Genomic DNA, 14,992 nt, shown 5'->3' with positions numbered 1-14,992 from the left:
TTTTTCCATCATGAGAAAGGCCCATGGCCCTGAAACTATTAACAATGTCTCAAGTCAGCTATGTTGCATAACACAAACATCCACACAAGCCAACAGCAGATAATATTCAATCACATATATGGTAATGGCCTATAGTGCATAACACAGAATCCTCACAATATACAGCCAAACTGTTACTAATTGGTAAATAGTAACCCTGCTTTTTGTCTATGAACATGTCATTCTAATTACTCTGTTACCAGAATTTACCACCTCTGGTATGTGTGTGTGTGTGTGTGTCGACACACATTCTCGGTACATTACTCCTCGGTGTATAATTTTTTTTCTCAACAATTAATCTGTCAATCTGTTTTTATTGTACAAAAATAAACTTCATTTGTGTCCAAGGTCCGTGTTAGCTTGTGCGATTAGTTTCCCTGCAATGACTAATCCATTTATCTTGATCAACTGATACACCTACGCCAAATGTAGATATTTTGAACGGAGACATCAACTGCACTCTTCTCCTTCAACACAATATTTGTGAGTATCATTCCTTTATACATTATTTGAAATATTGTTAAACATTTTGTTGCGAGAATTATTTCAATCAGCAAGCTAACGTCATCACGCAGTTAGCTACCGTTAACCTAGATAGCCAGCTAGCCCAAATGTGAAGTCTACAAAGTGAACGAGCTAACGTTGTGTCATTGTTACTACTAATTTATACTTGGCCTATTTAATGCATTAATCAAAGAATGCCAACATAGATTTAGCTAGCTAGTAAAGTTCACTTTATAATGCCACTTACCAGTCAACATGATTGTCTGTATTTTAGTGGGTCTTAATGTTACTTATCAAATTGGTGTAGCTAGCTAGTTAGCGGGGTGCGCGTCACTCGCTCTGAGTAGTAGTTGTTCCCCTTGCTCTGACGCGATGGGTAACGATGCTTCGTGGGTGTCAGTTGTCGATGTGTGCTGAGGTTTCCTGGTTCGAGCCCAGGTAGGGGCGAGGAGAGGGACGGAAGCTATATGGTTACATAGACAAGCTATCTATGTCAAATTGCATGGCAGTTGAACGCTGCAAAATGGTCTTGGATAGGGTTTGCATGGGAAGCCACATTTAATCATTTGTGTCACTCAATTTGAAATAAGCGCTCTAAGATAAGGAATAAGAAGTTGCAGAATTCAGTTCATATTCAGATCTGTAACTAGCATACTTTCCATTTCATCTTTGTCACGATAATCGATCCTATGTTCTCACATTTTCGTTGTCAATAATAACAGTCCGTTTCTCAACTCATTGTCAATGTGTAAATCAGTATAGCTAAGCTTACAATGTAAACATTCCTTTCCACTATCTATCTATATGGAATCTAGTCAATCAGTTCATGTGCGGCTGCCAGGTAGTCTATTGGTTGTTGTTCTCATTAGGTTTCAGGCCTTTGTCCTCACTCTGGGAAGGGAAAGTCACACTGCAGTAGTTAGTCAAGTCACAGTGAAGTGCAGAACAGAGTATTTGGGACTGAATGAGCTGAACTTGAGGGAAATGAGTGCACACCTTCAGTGGGTGATTGTTTGATAAATGAATCGATGTTTGAAAATGGAATTTTAGTATTTTTTAGAATGACCATACGTGTAGGTTTGTGTTAAGTTTGGTTTCACATATATTTCATGCATGTAGGCCTAAGCATTTGGTGGACCATTCAGACTGTCTTGTTCAGAGAAAATGGAAAATACCCGAATGATTCATATCTTGAAAAATCCACATCTTGAAAAATCCACATCTAAGTAAGCCCTGACAATACAGTAACAGTATTTTGTTCATGTTCATATAGACTAATAATAATTATCCTCAATTGACTATACTGATGATTCACTGTGTACTGTCTAACATTGTATGTTAAGGCCCCTCTTGCTAATACAAGGGGAAGAAGGATTAGCCATGTAAGCTATCGTCTGAGACATTAGGGTGTGTGCGTTCAAGCTTGTGTGTGTGTGCTCAAGTGTGTGTCACACCCGTAACTTTATAACCACAGTACAGTTTGATGGTGGAAAGATAAGTCACAACAAACGGAGCAGTTCATATGTTTGTTACTTAGTCACGCCCATCAGTTTCCTGAGGAAATGTAATGTAGACAAACAGGTTTGCTGTCATTCATTAAACAATGCCTAAGGTCATTTCCAAAAGGACCCATGAGCACCAACATGTGAAGTACATAGGAGAATGTTAAATCTGGTGACAAATGAAAGCTAAGAGATTATATATTTGATAAATAAAACATTTCAACCATTTTCTAAGGAATAAGCAACGACTTTGATTTCTGGCTAAAACATCTATCAGAAAAAGTCTTAAAATGTTTTGGAAATAGACAGGTTTGTTGTTTAGCAACAAAACCCAACACGTGCGCAACTATGGGGCAAAACAGACTGGGTTGGTTAGATTTTTTGCAACATGTAAATTATATTTACAAAGACATTTGCATAATGAGCCACTTGTTGTTGCTCAAATACATTGTTAGTTGTTGGTAGCTAGATTCTTCTGTTGTTGCCATATTAGCATTGACATAAAATCATTCAAAACACCTAAAAACAAGACATGGTATCAAGAACAAGATTAAACAAGCTGAAAGGAGTTACTATTCCCCACATGTGGGAATAGTCATGTAAGTAAACAACAGCTTAAATGACAGGCATGGCATTTTGTCATTGTTGCTAGCTGTCTGACCGTCCAGAACCACAACAACGCACAGACTTCTGCCCCATTGAAGCGTGATGTTGTCAGCTTACCCATCTCTGTACATCAATATGTTGAAGTAAAGACCCCTGCCAACTAATATCAACACTTATATTTCGTTTGGATAAATTATTTGCATTGTGGAAGTTTAAGAAACATTGCCCTGTGCCTTGAAATTCCGTTACCAAAAACCCACTCATATTTGATATTTTCTCATTTCTCTCCCTCATGAGGGACAATAATGAAAGTTAACAGAAATAACAAGTGAAGGTAGACCTATCAATTAGTGTTTTTACTGATATCTATTTGGTTTAACCAAATTGGTCATGGATTTTTTTTTAACTAATGGAATTACTGCAATTGAATTGCTACAATGAGAAATCATAGTTGTCACAAACCATAGTTGGGTCACCTGCTACAGCCCTTCCTTCCACTGGCATACTGTTACAGTGGGGCAAAAAAGTATTTAGTCAGCCACAAATTGTGCAAGTTCTCCCACTTAAAAAGATGAGGCCTGTAATTTTCATCATAGGTACACTTCAACTATGACAGACAAAATGAGAAACAAAATCCAGAAAATCACATTGTAGGATTTTTAATGAATTTATTTGCAAAATATGGTGGAAAATAAGTATTTGGTCACCTACAAGCAAGCAAGATTTCTGGCTCTCACAGACCTGTAACTTCTTCTATAAGAGGCTCCTCTGTCCTCCACTTGTTACCTGTATTAATGGCACCTGTTTGAACTTGTTATCAGTATAAAAGACACCTGTCCACAACCTCAAACAGTCACACTCCAAACTCCACTATGGCCAAGACCAAAGAGCTGTCAAAGGACACCAGAAACAAAATTGTAGACCTGCACCAGGCTGGGACAACTGAATCTACAATAGGTAAGCAGCTTGGTTTGAAGAAATCAACTGTGGGAGCAATTATTAGGAAATGGAAGACATACAAGACCACTGATAATCTCCCTTGATCTGGGGCTCCACGCAAGATCTCACCCCGTGGGGTCAAAATGATCACAAGAACGGTGAGCAAAAATCCCAGAACCACACGGGGGGACCTAGTGAATGACCTGCAGAGAGCTGGGACCAAAGTAACAAAGCCTACCATCAGTAACACACTACGCCGCCAGGGACTCAAATCCTGCAGTGCCAGACGTGTCCCCCTGCTTAAGCCAGTACATGTCCAGGCCCATCTGAAGTTTGCTAGAGAGCATTTGGATGATCCAGAAGAAGATTGGGAGAATGTCATATGGTCAGATGAAACCAAAATATAACTTTTTGGTAAAAACTGAACTCGTCGTGTTTGGAGGACAAAGAATGCTGAGTTGCATCCAAAGAACACCATACCTACTGTGAAGCATGGGGGTGGAAACATCATGCTTTGGGGCTGTTTTTCTGCAAAGGGACCAGGACGACTGATCCGTGTGAAGGAAAGAATGAATGGGGCCATATATCGTGAGATTTTGAGTGAAAACCTCCTTCCATCAGCAACGGCATTGAAGATGAAACGTGGCTGGGTCTTTCAGCATGACAATGATCCCAAACACACCGCCCGGGCAACGAAGGAGTGGCTTCGTAAGAAGCATTTCAAGGTCCTGGAGTGGCCTAGTCAGTTTCCAGATCTCAACCCCAAAGAAAATCTTTGGAGTGAGTTGAAAGTACGTGTTGCCCAGCAACATCCCCAAAACATCACTGCTCTAGAGGAGATCTGCATGGAGGAATGGGCCAAAATACCAGCAACAGTGTGTGAAAACCTTGTGAAGACTTACAGAAAACGTTTGACCTCTGTCATTGCCAACAAAGGGTATATAACGAAGTATTGAGATAAACTTTTGTTATTGACCAAATACTTATTTTCCACCATAATTTGCAAATACATTCATTAAAAATCCTACAATGTGATTTTCTGGATTTTATTTTCTAATTTTGTCTGTCATAGTTGAAGTGTACCTATGATGAAAATTACAGGCCTCTCTCATCTTTTTAAGTGGGAGAACTTGCACAATTGGTGGCTTACTAAATACTTTTTTGCCCCACTGTATATTTAAATTATAACTGTGTTTTTTTCCCTTCTCAATCTTTCTGTTGTGTGGTGGTCAAAGTAAGATTGAAAACAGCCTGGACAACCCATCCCTCTCTCTCTGCCTCTCTAGTTAATGTCACATCTCTCGTCTCTTACTGACATCTACCCAAGAGCCCCCTCTCTTTCCATTTACTGTAACCAGCATCCGTACCGACCGACACCGGACATCCATGGACGTTGAAACATGGTCAGTCTGCCCTGGCCTTGGCTTCAACGTCCACATAAGTTGTTTTTGGTTCAGACCGGACCAAATTTGAAGCAATCGTAGACGTCTATGTTTCACAAGTGTGGATGGCACAGTACAGTAAAAAAAAGTTGAGTACAGTCCTGAACTGTGCAGAAGAATAGAGTAGCGTTTAGTGCAATACACAGTACAGCACACTAGAGTTGAGTAACATATAATGTACTGAACTATAATATACTTTACTCTCCTGAACTGACCCACCCAGACAATACTGACCAGAGTGAAAGTTTTACACACAGTGAAAGTGTAGTTCTTCCTTTTCTTAGTCAACAGCCCACTGTACACATTTAAACTACATGCCCCAGGCTTAGGACTGTGACAGTCATTGAATTTTGGATGACGGTAAAAGATGAGGTAAAGAGGTTAATGGAACTCGACCAGAACATTGGAAATGCCATAGAAACGCGTGTGGGAAAGATCGCGACTCTCCTCATTTAAGCTATTGTTTATATGTGTATTTCACACTATATTGAGTATAATGCGTGTATGGATGTCAACTAGAGGTCGACCGATTAATCGGAATGGCCGATTAATTAGGGCTGATTTCAAGTTTTCATAACAATCGGAAATCGGTATTTTTGGACACCGATTTGGCAGATTCTTTTTTTTTTTGTGTGTTATTTATTATTTTTTAAACTTTATTTACCCAGGCAAGACAGTTAATTAAGAACACATTCTTATTTTCAATGACTGCCTAGGAACGGTGGGTTAACTGCCTTGTTCAGGGGCAGAACGACAGATTTGGACCTTGTCAGCTCGGGGATTCAATCTTGTAACCTTACAGTGAACTAGTCCAACGCTCTAACCACCTGCCTCTCATTGCACTCCACGAGGAGTCTGCATGTTACGCAAATGCAGTAAGAAGCCAAGGTAGGTTGCTAGCTAGCAATAAACTTATCCTATAAAAAACAATCAATCATAATCACTAGTTAACTACACATGGTTGATGATATTACTAGTTTATCTAGCGTGTCCTTAGTTGCATATAATCGATGTGGTGCGCATTTGCGAAAAAGGACTGTCGTTGCTCCAACGTGTACCTAACCATAAACATCAATGCCTTTCTTAAAATCAATACACAAGTATATATTTTTAAAACTGCATATTTAGCTAAAAGAAATCCAGGTTAGCAGGCAATATTAACCAGGTGAAATTGTGTCACGTCTCTTGCGTTCATTGCACGCAGAGTCAGGGTATATGCAGCAGTTTGGGCCGCCTGGCTCGTTGCGAACTAATTTGCCAGAATTTTACGTAATTATGACATAACATTGAAGGTTGTACAATGTAACAGCAATATTTAGACTTAGGGATGCCACCCGTTAGATAAAATACAGAACGGTTCCGTATTTCACTGAAAGAATAAACATTTATTTTCAAAATGATAGTTTCCGGATTTGACCATATTAATGACCAATGGCTCATATTTCTGTATGTTATTATGTTATAATTAAGTCTATGTGCTTCAAGCATTGCGCTGTTTATGACTTCAAGCCTATCAACTCCCGAGATTAGGCTGGTGTAACGAATGTGAAATGGCTAGCTAGTTAGCGGGGTGCGTGCTAATAGCATTTCAAACGTTACTCGCTCTGAGACTTGGAGTAGTTGTTCCCCTTGCTCTGCAAGGGCTGCGGCTTTTGTGGAGCGATGGGTAACGATGCTTTAAGGGTGGCTGTTGTTGATGTGTTCTTGGTTCGAGCCCAGGTAGGGGCGAGGAGAGGGACAGAAGCTATACTGTTACACTGGCAATACTAAAGTGCCTATAAGAACATCCAATAGTCAAAGGTTAATGAAATACAAATGGTATAGAGAGAAATAGTCCTATAAATACTACAACCTAAAACCTCTTACCTTGAAATATTAAAGTCTGATGTTAAAAGGAACCACCAGCTTTCATATGTTCTCATGTTCTGAGCAAGGAACTTAAACGTTAGCTTTTTTACATGGCACATATTGCACTCTTCTCCAACACTTTGTTTTTGTATTATTTAAACCATGAACATGTTTCATTATTTACTTGAGGCTAAATTGATTTTATTGATGTATTATATTAAATTAAAATAAGTGTTCATTCAGTATTGTTGTAATTGTCATTATTACAAATACATTTTTAAAATTATTTTTAAGTCGTCCGATTTAATCGGTATCGGCTTTTTTTTGTTCCTCCAATAATCGGTTGATCTTTAATGTCAACCCCAATACACGTTCATGTCACCCTCACCAATTACCTGCATTACAGTTTTAAAAAACCCTAATATCCACTTTGTTAGATCAGAATTGTTGAATGTGCGCCAATCCAGCATCCTTTTATCCCCGAGGTCTGCGGTCCATTGACCTCTTTACAGCATCGATGACCTTGGTCACCATAATAACCGTTCAATTAGCCAAATGAAAAAGGATGCATGTTTTTCTCCTCTGCTCCTGTCTGCACGTGCAGCCATAGAAATATAATGGGCAACCCCATTCAAGTCGTTGGCTGTGTTGGAGAGGATCAAAATCACAATGTATCATGGTTAAATTGTGACTGACTGACTGATCTCCAAATAATAATGAGTAGTTCATTATGATGCAAGATTCTTTGTAGATCCGTAAGGCGGCAGTTATCTGTACCTTCGGCTGCAATGTCGAACAAGCCAAATGATGGCATAATGGGTGGACTGGTGGCCATTGCGAGGCGCAAAGCAGGAAGTAGAAGTTGGAATTTGTGCTGTGATTTGTTGATTCAACTTAACTGACATTACCATAAATAAATTCCATTGCACGAGCCACATCAGTTAAAGGTGAACTCAGCAATATGATGTAGACCCAGAAAGTAAACAGCATAGTGGGTCAATTTCCGCTACAACTAAGAGGGTTGAAGCGCGAGGCTCAACTTCTCCCCCGTTTTGGTGCCCTGGCTTCCACGCTGTGACAGCGTGACACGAACCCGTGCACATGCACAGATACTGTGTGTGACTGAGAGTGAAGTCTTGCATCTCGCTCATCTCAATATCTGCAGTGCTGCTCATGGCAATGTCATTTCGCTGAGTCAACCTTTAACATTCTATATTAACATGTCAATTATTGCATCACAATACCACGCAGCCAGTAAGTGTACCCATCAGTTTACCATTCAACATGTCACACTTTTCAGTCAGCTGTTTGTATTTTTATAGATTTTTTGGGGGTTAGGAAGGTTAATTTATTTTCATGATGGTCTTCATCCATAACTCACGGTTATATGGTAATTGTGCGAGCCCTACCTAGGCTGTCTCTGAAAAGATAAACAAAAACATTGTTTTTAGCCTACTGTTTGAACATCGGTCACTACTTCCTAACAGTAGTTGCATGTGCCCATGCCATCTTTCAAACGCCAGTGATTTCACGCTCACGATAAAGGCTTTTGTTTTTCTTGTTGTCTCTTCAGAGAAAGTCTGTTTTATAAGAGTCAGAGAAAGTTCTGATGGGTTGTGTTTATACAGTCACCATGGCCCTGGCACAGTCCCTCTCCAGACACTCCGCTAAAGCCCTAAGGGCCAGATGGAGGCTATCTCAGACTCTGCACATCTCTTACCTGCCTCTGGGGGGTGCCATTCACAACAGCCAGCCCTCTACCAACCCTACAGCCAGACTTCCTTGTCTAAAAGCCTTTCACCTCAGCACAGCGTCATCCAGCCCTGACCCTAACAAGCCCAAATCAGGCAAGGAGCATTACATTATCTCGCTCTAGTGACACATTGCATGGAGTTTGTTATAGGCTAGTTCCCTTTACTTATCTTATGGCCTATATCAGTGACCCTAACCTTCCCACCCCCTAACCCATGCCTAAGAATGTTGCCTCTCGCTAACAGTAAGGTTCCGTTATCTAACAGTACCAGAAATCATTAGACATGTATGTGTGGCATGACCGAGTAAGAAGATCGGCCCTATTCTCTAGGCTCTGGTTCCTCTTAAAGTTTCACCTTCCCTAAGAACAATAAATCACTCTGATAATCATGTTTGTCTATTTTTTTGGCTGCAGTGTTGTCCTCCAGCCTCGAGGTGGAGCTGGGGATGTGGTCTCTGGGTCTGGGGACCTTAGGAGTTGCCATCGTTGGAATCTTCCTGGCCAACACTGACTTGTGTCTGACCAAGGCTGCCCAGGCCTCGCTGGAGTACCTGGAGGACGCAGACCTCCGCTCCACTGGAGACGGTACGAGGGCCCTGGTTCACCCGCTGGGCAGGGCCGGAAAGTGCAGAAAACTGTCGATCATATTGGCACCAAACGTTCTACAGTATGACAATGACATTCTGTTTTACATTCATACTAGAATGTAGCAAGGTTAGAGCCTTTGGAGCCAACATGGCAGCTGTTAAGATTTGAAATTTCAAACAGAGTTTACAGAACTCTGAATATCTTTTTCATAGCTCTGAGCAAGGCATTTTGTGATCCATAATATGCTAATGAATATCTGCTCGCTTTTTTTCTGCGACACTCTGAAACAACGGTAGAGCGAAGCCTAATTATTACAATTATTATCTGGGTGATTAAAAAAATGGTCTAGGCACCCTGGTGCGCCAAGAATAGTTTTTATCCAGGTCGAACAGCAAAATATTTAGGCGCATATGTGACCAAAATTGTCACACTGCAGAGCCCAGGTACCAATGCATGACCTGTGTATATGTGTGTGTCCTGCAGATGAGAACACCATAAAGGCCAAAGCTCTGTGGGAGAAGACGGGAGCAGTAGTCATGGCTGTACGACGGCCCGGATGATTTTTGTGCAGAGAGGTGATGTCACTGATACTATACAGTATAGTCAGCTTTTTTACTTACAGGGAAAGTTCATCCGAAATGGTCTTAATTCAAGTCTATATTCCACACCATATATTGTTGTCGTGTAGATTCCGCTGTATGCATCAGGAGAATAAACAAGACCCCATCCTATTAATGAAATTGTACTAATTGTGTGTGTGTAGGAAGCTTCCGAGCTGTCCTCTCTGAAGACCCAGCTTGAGGATCTCGGGGTCCCTCTAGTTGCCGTGGTGAAGGAGAACATCGGCACGGAGATCCAGGACTTCCGACCACACTTCGCTGGGGACATCTATGTAGACGAGAAGGTGAGGCCCTGGGTGTTTCTCAGTATGCATACTATCGTGCTCCACACTATCATGCTACAAGTGCACCATGTTCTCTTGAGTATGTTCTTGTGAGGACGAGAATGTGGAGAATGCATAAAATTATACATTTGAGAAGCACTGGTACATTCCTACTGTATTATCTCACGCTGAATCTCCTCATTCACTGAACCTTCTTCCAGGTCAGGACAATGGCAACAATAGGCAAAACAAGATCTACACAAAGAAAATGTTTTACTTCACAACTATCAGCTAGGCATAAGTGAATCTGAATAATCTAGCTATCCAGCTAGTTAAACAGACAAAAATGACCGAAAACTAATGTTATGCACAGTAGATGTAAAAAAAAAAATTGTGGGTAGCAGCTACCAATTCTTTGTGGCTAGCTAGCCAGTTAGCCCTATGGCTAACCTACCCATTCAATGATCCATCTTCCAGCCAGGACAACAATGACAAAACAAGATATACACAAAGCAACCGTTTACCTCATAAATATCAGCTATCTATATGTGCTTCGTAATAATGTAGCTAACCAGATAATGACCTAAAACAAATATTATGTTAATTCTTTGTGATTAGCTTGCCAGTTAGCCCTATGACTTATTATGGGCTTGTGATCTCCGGTACGTAGGCAGGTAAACATGCCAAAATGAACACCGCATGTATTCATTAACGTATTAAGATAAAGTATGTTGCCTGACGACAATACTTTATGAGATGTGAATAGGCAACAATTCATTCCGAAGTCGAAGTGTATTTTCTCTCGCTTCAGCTCAAATAATGGCCACCATTGATTTCAACAAATGTTGCATAATTTTGTTGTTGCGTCATATTTCTTTGCATACTTCCGTTGAAGCTTGCATCGATGCATGCTTTAAAATATGTACAGTTGAAGTCGGAAGTTTATATACACTTAGGTTGGAGTCATTAAATCTAATTTTTCAACCACTCCACAAATTTCTTGTTAACAAACTGTAGTTTTGGCAAGTCGGTTAGGACATCTACTTTGTGCATGACACAATTAATTTTTTCCAACAATTGATTACAGACAGATTATTTCACTTATAATTCACTATATCACAGTTCCAGTTGTGCCTTTTAAACAGCTTGGAAAATTCCAGAAAATGATGTCATGTCATAGAAGCTTCTGATAGGCTAATTGACATCATTTGAGTCAATTGGAGGTGTACCTGTGGATGAATTTCAAGGCCTACCTTCAAATTCAGTGCCTCTTTGCTTGACATCATTGGAAAATCAAAAGAAATCAGCCAAAATTGTGGACCTACACAAGTCTGGGTCATCATTGGGAGCCATTTCCAAATGCCTGAAGGTACCACATTCATCTGTACAAATAATAGTACGCAAGTATAAACACCATGGGACCATGCAGCCGTCATACTGCTCAGGAAGGAGACGTGTTCTGTCTCCTAGAGATGAACGTACTTTGTTGTGAAAAGTGCAAATCGATCCCAGAACAACAGCAAAGGACCTTGTGAAGATGCTGGAGGAAACGGGTACAAAAGTATCTATATCCACAGTAAAACGAGTCCTATATCGACACAACCTGAAAGGCCGCTCAGCAAGGAAGAAGCCACTGCTCCAAAACCGCCATAAAAAAGCCAGACTACGGGTTGCAACTGCACATGGAGAAATGTCCTCTGGATTGATGAAACAAACAGAACTGTTTGGCCATAATGACCATCGTTATGTTTGGAGGAAAAAGATGGGGGCTTGCAAGCCGAAGAACACCACCCCAACCGTGAAGCACGGGGGTGGCAGCATCATGTTGTGGGGGTGCTTTGCTGCAGGAGGGATTGGTGCACTAAACAAAATAAATGGCATCATGAGGAAGGGACATTATGTGGATATATTGAAGCAACATGTCAAGACATCAGTCAGGAAGTTAAAGCTTGGTCGCAAACGGGTCTTCCAAATGGACAAAAAAAACAAGCATACTTCCAAAGTTGTGGCAAAATGGCTTCAGGACAACAAAGTCAAGGTATTGGAGTGGCCATCACAAAGCCCTGACCTCAATCCTATTGACATTTTGTGGGCAGAACTGAAAAAGTGTGTGTGAGCAAGGAGGCCCACAAACCTGACTCAGTTACACCAGCTCTGTCAGGAGGAATGGGCCAAAATTCACCCAACTTATTGTGGGAAGCTTGTGGAAGGCTACCCAAAATATTTGACCCAAGTTAAACAATGCTACCAAATACTAATTGAGTGTATGTAAACTTCTGACCCACTGGGAATGTGATGAAAGAAATAAAAGCTGAAATAAATTATTCTCTGTACTATTATTTTGACATTTCACATTCTTAAAATAAAGTGGTGATCCTAACTGACCTACGACAGGGAATCTTTACTAGGATTAAATGTCAGGAATTGTGAAAAACAGAGAAATTTAAATGTATTTGGCTAATGTGTATGTAAACATCCGACTTCAACTGTACAAATGGAGTACGCATTAGAGAAGTGTCCGCCGTGTTCCGTTTCGCATACTTTGATTTTGACTCCGACCTTCCATACTCCTATATGCGTGCTCGGAGCATGGTAGTATGCATTTTGAGAAACACCCCGACTCTCTATGGGTGCATCTCAATAGTCTATAGAAGGTGAGACGGACTTGACTATTGGTACATCTCAATAGTCTAACAAAGGCTTCCTCTCCTTGTCGCCATTCCTTCATCTGCACTGGCTTAAATGAACTGTGAACATGTTTGAATCGATTTCTACACAGGCCTGCTATGAAGGAGAGGAGCTGAACCATGTGTAGATATAGTATGCCTGTTGTCTGTGCCTGAGTTTTCTTTTCTCTTGATTGATTGGTTTACTTGTGTTCTTTGCAGCACCACTTCTATGGTCCACTACAGAGGAAGATGGGGGTGCTGGGCTTCATCCGTCTGGGGGTGTGGCAGAACTTTATGCGGGCCTGGAAGGCCGGTTACCATGGCAACATGTTGGGGGAGGGCTTCGTCCTGGGAGGCGTGTTTGTCATCGGAGCAGGGAACCAGGTACCCCACACACAGGGCTGTGCATCAATGGATTACGCTCAGCCACAGCTGGGAATCATTAACAGGAGCTGTTAAGGTGTCCGCATGCTTCTCAGCCGAAACAGTTTGTGCATATACGGTGACGTTTTTGTTCATTTTTGACTTCAGTAAGGTTTTTTTTGGCTGTTCGGGCACACAATTTTTTGAGGCAAGCCAAAGTCTACTCCCCTTTGTCTGTGATTGGTCAACAGTAGGGATTCTTCAATTAAGTCTTTGTCATTCAACGAGAGACGACCCATTTTCATTAAATTTTTGTTGTTGAAATACTGCACCTAAGATTTTAGGTGTGCAATTTTACATTTAACTAAGATCTCCTCTCATTAAAAAAAATTGCAATGACAGATTTCTTGAGTTAGATTAATTCGGACTATTTTGAGGAACTGTAATGTATACTGGCTACGGTGTCTCAAAATTGATAAACAGTACTATTGCTGCTTTTTTTTCTCGTTTTTCAAGCAGAGGTCTATTAAGGGAGTATGCTAGCACTCTGCTGGGTGCCAGCCGAACTGAAGCATGCTGACACCTTTAGACTCCAACTGCCGACACATGTATGAGGGGAGAGACTCAACCATGATGGATCCAGTGCTGCAGATGAGACACACACACTATCTGTTATCAACTCAGTAATCAGTGGCCATGAGCAGAGACAAGGGAAGGAAGTCCTCTAGGACAATATTGATACAAACACAGTTTAACCGAAATGTATAGTCCAAGAGCAGCAGCATTGTTGTTACATTGTGTTGTGAGGTTGTTTGGTATTACGTAGGTCCCTTTTTTAAAATTGTATTTTTTCCTCAGGGAATTCTTCTGGAGCACAGGGAGGAGGAGTTTGGCAACAAAGTGGAGAATGAAGATGTTTTGCAGGCTGTCAAGAGAATTGTTCCAGTGCAATAATGGTTAGTTTTGTGTTCACAAACTTAGTAGCATTAGACCAACGCTGATAGAGGCCTGTTTCATTCACAACAACTTCATCCCAACAACAAGTGTTTTTGAGTTGTGTATGACATTTAAACTTGAAACAGGCACTTTTCATATCTGTAGTTCTCCTGCACCAACCTTATATGATTTCTATTATTGCTAGCTCCGCCCATCAGAACGGTCTCTTCCTCAATAGCAATGTGAATGCTCAGGTGAATGATGAGCTCCACTGCTTATAATATCCTGACCTCATAAGCCCATTGGAAGATGAGGTGGACCATATTCCCATCTATTTTCTCTAGATGTAGAAACTCCAAGTTTTACCAATTAGACAGTGTTCTGTGGGCGTAAGGTCTTGGTCAGGTTGTTATTGTAAAAGATGTGTTCTCATGACTTACCTGGTTAAATGAAGGTATTGTCAACCAGGGACCTTACTGCTTGCACTTGAACATTACTCATCTCTTGGGAGAGCGGTATATCTACAACTAGTGTGTTTACACTTTTGAAGTCAAACTCAACGTGAGGAATGCATGGTTCTCTGCATCTGGATTTTGTACGTAAAGTCAGTCTTGTAACTTCGCTATGTGTTTCATGTTATACCTGTGAATGAGTGTGTGTGGTCAATGTGTGTTTATTAATGAAGACCTGACTGTAAACTCGGTGACGAGGGGAGCAGGTTTGATATCCAAACACACACTGCCTCAACATACTCACCATGGCCAGGTTGGCAGGAAGCAGGTGTGTGAGAGACAGGGTGCAAAGCACAATAAACCCACCACACCATCCTCCTCTCTTTTCTCTGGACCCACATTCTAGAATACATTCGAACCCCTTCATAAGATGTTTCCATTACATAGTCACAACTTCAGCTACGTAGC

The 14,992-nt window shown here is 41.0% G+C and overlaps 1 pseudogene; it reads left to right on the top strand.

Annotated features, from left to right (window-relative positions):
- The first annotated feature begins 414 nt into the window (after nt 1-414).
- Nucleotides 415-14,899, top strand: LOC115134948 (peroxiredoxin-like 2A; annotated as a pseudogene).
- Nucleotides 14,900-14,992: the final 93 nt, after the last annotated feature.

This window comes from Oncorhynchus nerka, linkage group LG10 (assembly GCF_034236695.1).
Source record: "Oncorhynchus nerka isolate Pitt River linkage group LG10, Oner_Uvic_2.0, whole genome shotgun sequence".
NCBI lineage: Eukaryota > Metazoa > Chordata > Actinopteri > Salmoniformes > Salmonidae > Oncorhynchus > Oncorhynchus nerka.
This window is presented reverse-complemented; position numbering and strand designations above follow the sequence as displayed.